Below are 6698 nucleotides of genomic sequence, written 5' to 3'. Positions count from 1 at the left end.
GTCTCCGATGGTGTTTGTTGAGTTGGCATAGATCGAGATTAGGATTTGCCATTCCGATTGTCGGAGAGGTATCTCTGGGCCCTGTCGGTAATGCACATCACTATAAGCCTTGCAAGCCTTGTAACTAATGAGTTAGTTACGTGATGATGCATTACGGAACGAGTAAAGAGACTTGCCAATAACGAGATTGAACTAGGTATTGAGATACCGACGATCGAATCTCGGGCAAGTAACATACCATTGACAAAGGGAACAACGTATGTTGTTATGCGGTTTGACCGATAAAGATCTTCGTAGAATATGTAGAAACCAATATGAGCATCCAGGTTCCGCTATTGGTTATTGACCGGAGATGAGTCTCGGTCATGTCTACATATTTCTCGAACCCGTAGGGTCCGCACGCTTAACGTTCGGTGACTATCGATATTATGAGTTTATGTGATTTGATATACCGAAGGTAGTTCGGAGTCCCGGATATGATCACGGACATGACGAGGAGTCTCAAAATGATCGAGACATAAAGATCGATATATTGGATGACTATGTTTGGACATCGGAATGGTTTCGAGTGAGTTCGGGCATATACCGGAGTACCGAGGGATTACCGAAACCCCCCGGGGAGTATATGGGCCCTAATGGGCTTTAGTGGAGAGAGAGGGGCAGCCAGGACAGGCCGCGCCCCCCTCCCCCTCTGGTCCGAATTGGACTAGGAAGGGGGGTGGCACCCGCCTTTCCTTCCTCCCTCTCACCCACTTCCTTCTCTCCTAGTCCAACTAGGGAAGGGGGTGAATCCTACTCCCGATGGGAGTAGGACTCCTCCAGGGCGCGCCATAGAGGGCCGGCCCTCCCCCTCCTCCACTCCTTTATATACGGGGGAGGGGGCACCCCATACACAGAAGTCGATCATTGATCTCTTAGCCGTGTGCGGTGCCCCCTCCACCATAATCCACCTCGGTCATATCGTCGCAGTGCTTAGGCGAAGCCCTGCACCGGTAGCTTCATCATCACCGTCATCACGCCGTCGTGCTGACGAAGCTCTCCTCGACACTCAGCTGGATCGAGAGTTCGTGGGATGTCACTGAGCCGAACGTGTGCAGATCGCGGAGGTGCCGTACTTTCGGTACTAGGATCGGTCGGATCGTGCGACTACATCAACCGCGTTGTCATAACGCTTCCGCTTATGGTCTACGAGGGTACGTGGACTACACTCTCCCCTCTCGTTGCTATGCATCACCATTATAGATCTTGCGTGTGCGTAGGAATTTTTTTGAAATTACTGTGTTCCCCAACAGTGGCATCCGAGCCAGGTCTGTGCGTAGATGTTATATGCACGAGTAGAACACAAAGAGTTGTGGGCGATAATAGTCATACTGCTTACCAGCATGTCATACTTTGATTCGACGGTATTGTTGGATGAAGCGGCCCGGACCGACATTACGCGTACGCTTACGCGAGACTGGTTCTACCGACGTGCTTCGCACACAGGTGGCTGGCGGGTGTCAGTTTCTCCAACTTTAGTTGAATCGAGTGTGACTACGCCCGGTCCTTGTTGAAGGTTGAAACAGCACACTTGACGAAAAATCATTATGGTTTTGATGCGTAGGTAAGAACGGTTCTTGCTAAGCCCGTAGCAACCACGTAAAACTTGCAACAAAAAAATAGAGGACGTCTAACTTGTTCTTGCAGGGCATGTTGTGATGTGATATGGTCAAGACATGATGCTAAATTTTATTGTATGAGATGATCATGTTTTGTAACACAGTTATCGGCAACTAGCAGGAGCCATATGGTTGTCGCTTTATTGTATGAAATGCAATCGCCATGTAATTACTTTACTTTATCATTGAGCGGTAGCGATAGTCATAGAAGCAATAGTTGGCGAGACGACAATGATGCTACGATAGAGATCAAGGTGTCGCGCCGGTGAAGATGGTGATCATAACGGTGCTTTAGAGATGGAGATCAAAGGCACAAGATGATGATGGCCATATCATAAATCTTATATTGATTGCATGTGATGTTTATCCTTTATGCATCTTATTTTGCTTAGTTCGACGGTAGCATTATAAGATGATCTCTCACTAAATTTCAAGGTATAAGTGTTCTCCCGGAGTATGCACCGTTGCTACAGTTTGTCGTGCCGAGACACCACATGATGATCGGGTGTGATAAGCTCTACGTTCAAATACAACGGGTGCAAGCCAGTTTTGCACATGTAGAATACTCGGGTTAAACTTGACGATCCTAGCATATGCAGATATGGCCTCGGAACACTGAGACCGAAAGGTCGAGCGTGAATCATATAGTAGATATGATCAACATAGTGATGTTCACCATTGAAAACTACTCCATCTCACGTGATGATCGGACAAAGTTTAGTTGATATGGATCACATGATCACTTAGATGATTAGAGGGATATCTATCTAAGTGGGAGTTCTTAAGTAATATGATTAATTGAACTTTAATTTATCATGAACTTAGTACCTGATAGTATTTTGCATGTCTATGTTGTTGTAGATAGATGGCACGTGCTGTTGTTCCGTTGAATTTTAATGCGTTCCTAGAGAAAGCTAAGTTGAAAGATGATGGTAGCAACTACACGGACTGGGTCCGTAACTTGAGGATTATCCTCATTTTTGCATAGAAGAATTACGTCTTAGAAGCACCGCTAGGTGCCAAACCCACTGCAGGAGCAATGCCAGATGTTGTGAACACCTGGCAGAGCAAAGCTAATGACTACTCGATAGTTCAGTGTGCCATGCTTTACGGCTTAGAACCGGGACTTCAACGACGTTTTGAACGTCATGGAGCATATGAGATGTTCCAGGAGTTGAAGTTAATATTTCAAGCAAATGCCCGGATTGAGAGATATGAAGTCTCCAATAAGTTCTACAGCTACAAAATGGAGGAGAATAGTTTTGTCAGTGAGCACATACTCAGAATGTCTGGGTACCACAATCACTTGACTCAGCTGGGAGTTAATCTTCCAGTTGATAGTGTCATTGACAGAGTTCTTCAATCACTGCCTCCAAGCTACAAGAGCTTCGTGCTGAACTATAATATGCAAGGGATGGATAAGACGATTTCCGAGCTCTTTGCAATGCTGAAAGCTACGGAGGTAGAAATCAAGAAGGAGCATCAAGTGTTGATGGTCAACAAGACCACCAGTTTCAAGAAAAAGGGTAAAGGGAAGAAGGGGAACTTCAAAAAGAACGGCAAGCAAGTTGTTGCTCAAGTGAAGAAGCCCAAGTCTGGACCTAAGCCTGAGACTGAGTGCTTCTACTGCAAAGGGATTGGTCATTGGAAGCAGAACTGCCCCAAGTATTTGGCGGAGAAGAAGGATGGCAAAGTGAAAGGTATATGTGATATACATGTTATTGATGTGTACCTTACTAATGCTGGCAGTAGGGCCTGTGTATTTGATACTGGTTCTGTTGCTAATATTTGCAACTCGAAACAGGGGCTACAGATTAAGCGAAGATTGGCTAAGGACGAGGTGACGATGCGCGTGGGAAATGGTTCCAAAGTCGATGTGATACCCGTCGGCACGCTACCTCTACATCTACCTTCGGGATTAGTTTTAGATCTGAATAATTGTTATTTGGTGCTAGTGTTAAGCATGAACATTATATCTGGATCTTGTTTGATGCGAGACGGTTATTCATTTAAATCAGAGAATGGTTGTTCTATTTATATGAATAATATCTTCTATGGTCATGCACCCTTGATGAGTGGTCTATTTTTACTAAATCTTGATAGTAGTGATACACATGTTCATATTATTGAAGCCAAAAGATATAAGTTTAATAATGATAGTGCAACTTATTTGCGGCACTGCCGTTTAGGTCATATTGGTGTAAAGCGCATGAAGAAACTCCATTCTGATGGGCTTTTAGAATCACTTGATGCTTGCGAACCATGCCTCATGGGCAAGATGACTAAGACTCCGTTCTCCGGAACAATGGAGCGAGCAACGGACTTATTGGAAATAATACATACTGATGTATGCGGTCCGATGAGTGTTGATGCTCGCGGAGGGTATCGTTATTTCTGACCTTCACAGATGATTTGAGCAGATATGGGTATATCTACTTGATGAAACATAAGTCTGAAACATTTGAAAAGTTCAAAGAATTTCAGAGTGAAGTGGAAAATCATCATAACAAAAAAAATAAAGTTTTTACGATCTGATCGTGGAGGAGAATATTTGAGTTACGAGTTTGGTCTTCATTTGAAACAATGCGGAATAGTTTCGCAACTCACGCCATCCGGAACACCACAGTGTAATGGTGTGTCCGAACGTCGTAATCGTACTTTACTATATATGGTGCGATCTATGATGTCTCTCACTGATTTACCGTTATCGTTTTGGGGTTATGCTTTAGAGACGGATGCATTCACGTTAAATAGGGCACCATCTAAATCCGTTGAGACGACACCTTATGAACTATGGTTTGGCAAGAAACCCAAGTTACCGTTTCTTCAAGTTTAGGGCTGCGATGCTTATGTGAAAAAGCTTCAACCTGATAAGCTCGAACCCAAATCGGAGAGATATGTCTTCATAGGATACCCAAAGGAGACTGTTGGGTACACCTTCTATCACAGATCCGAAGGCAAGATATTTGTTGCTAAGAATGGGTCCTTTCTAGAAAAGGAGTTTCTCTTGAAAGAAGTGAGTGGGAGGAAAGTAGAACTTGATGAGGTAACAGTACCTACTCCCTTATTGGAAAGTAGTTCATCACAGAAATTAGTTCGAGTTATTCCTACACCAATAAGTGAGGAAGCTAATGATGATGATCATGAAACTTTTGATCAAGTTACTACCGAACCTCGTAGGTCAACCAGAGTAAGATCCGCACCAGAGTGGTACGGTAATCCTGTTCTGGAAGTCATGTTACTTGACCATGATGAACCTACGAACTATGAGGAAGCGATGATGAGCCCAGATTGCGCAAAATGGCTTGAGGCCATGAAATCTCAGATGGGATCCATGTATGAGAACAAAGTGTGGACTTTGGTTGACTTGCCCGTTGATTGGCAAGCCATAGAGAATAAATGGATCTTCAAGAAGAAGACTGACGCTGACGGTAATGTTACTGTCTACAAAGCGCGACTTGTTGCGAAAGGTTTTCGACAAGTTCAAGGAGTTGACTACGATGAGACCTTCTCACTCGCAGCGATGCTTAAGTCTGTCCGAATCATGTTAGCAATTGCCACATTTTATGATTATGAAATTTGGCAAATGAATGTCAAAACTGCATTTCTTAATGGATATCTTAAAGAAGAGTTGTATATGATGCAACCAGAAGGTTTTGTCGATCCAAAAGGTGCTAACAAAGTTTGCAAGCTCCAGTGATCCATTTATGGACTGGTGCAAGCCTCTCGGAGTTGGAATATACGCTTTGATAGTGTGATCAAAGCATATGGTTTTATACAGACTTTTGGAGAAGCCTGTATTTATAAGAAAGTGAGTGGGAGCTCTGTAGCATTTCTGATATTATATGTAGACGACATATTGTTAATTGGAAATGATACTGAATTTCTGAATGGCATAAAAGGATACTTGAATAAGAATTTTTCAATGAAAGACCTCTGTGAGGCTGCTTATATATTGGGCATCAAGATCTATAAAGATAGATCAAGACGCTTAATTGGACTTTCACAAAGCACATACCTTGACAAAGTTTTGAAGAAGTTCAAAATGGATCAAGGAAAGAAAGGGTTCTTGCCTGTGTTACAAGGTGTGAAGTTGACTCAGACTTAATGCCCGACCACTGCGGAAGATAGAGAGAAAATGAAAGTCATTCTCTATGCTTCAGCCATAGGTTCTATCATGTATGCAATGCTGTGTACCAGACCTGATGTGTGCCTTGCTATTAGTTTAGCAGGGAGGTACCAAAGTAATCCAGGAGTGGATCACCGGACAGCGGTCAAGAACATCCTGAAATACCTGAAAAGGTCTAAGGATATGTTTCTCATTTATGGAGGTGACAAAGAGCTCGTCGTAAACGGTTGCGTCAATGCAAGCTTTGACACTGATCCGGATGACTCTAAGTCATAGACCGGATACGTATTTTTTTATTAAATGGTGGAGCTGTCAGTTGGTACAGTTCCAAGCAGAGCGTCGTGGCGGGATCTACGTGTGAAGCGGAGAACCAAGACAAGGAGGGAGATATAGAAATTTGCAAAGTACATACGGATCTGAATGTTGCAGACCCGTTGACTAAGCCTCTCTCACGAGCAAAACATGATCAGCGCCAAGACTCCATGGGTGTTAGAATCATTACAATGTAATCTAGATTATTGACTCTAGTGCAATTGGGAGACTGAAGAAAATATGCTCTAGAGGCAATAATAAAGTTGTTATTTGTATTAACCGGAAACTTAGTACATGTGTGAATCTATAGACAAACAGAGTGTCACTAGTATGCCTCTAATTAACTAGCTCGTTAATCAAAGATGGTTAAGTTTCCTAGCCATGGACAAAGAGTTGTCATTTGATGAACGGGATCACATCTTCATTAGAGAATGATGTGATTGACTTGACCCATCAGTTAGCTTAGCACGATGATCATTCAGTTTGTTACTATTGCTTTCTTCATAACTTATACATGTTCATATGACTATGAGATTATGCAACTCCCGAATACCGGAGGAACACTTAGTGGGCTATCAAATGTCACAATGTAACTGGGT

This window comes from Aegilops tauschii, chromosome 3 (genome assembly GCF_002575655.3).
Source record: "Aegilops tauschii subsp. strangulata cultivar AL8/78 chromosome 3, Aet v6.0, whole genome shotgun sequence".
Classification (NCBI taxonomy): domain Eukaryota; kingdom Viridiplantae; phylum Streptophyta; class Magnoliopsida; order Poales; family Poaceae; genus Aegilops; species Aegilops tauschii.
Note: the sequence above shows the minus strand (reverse complement) of the source record.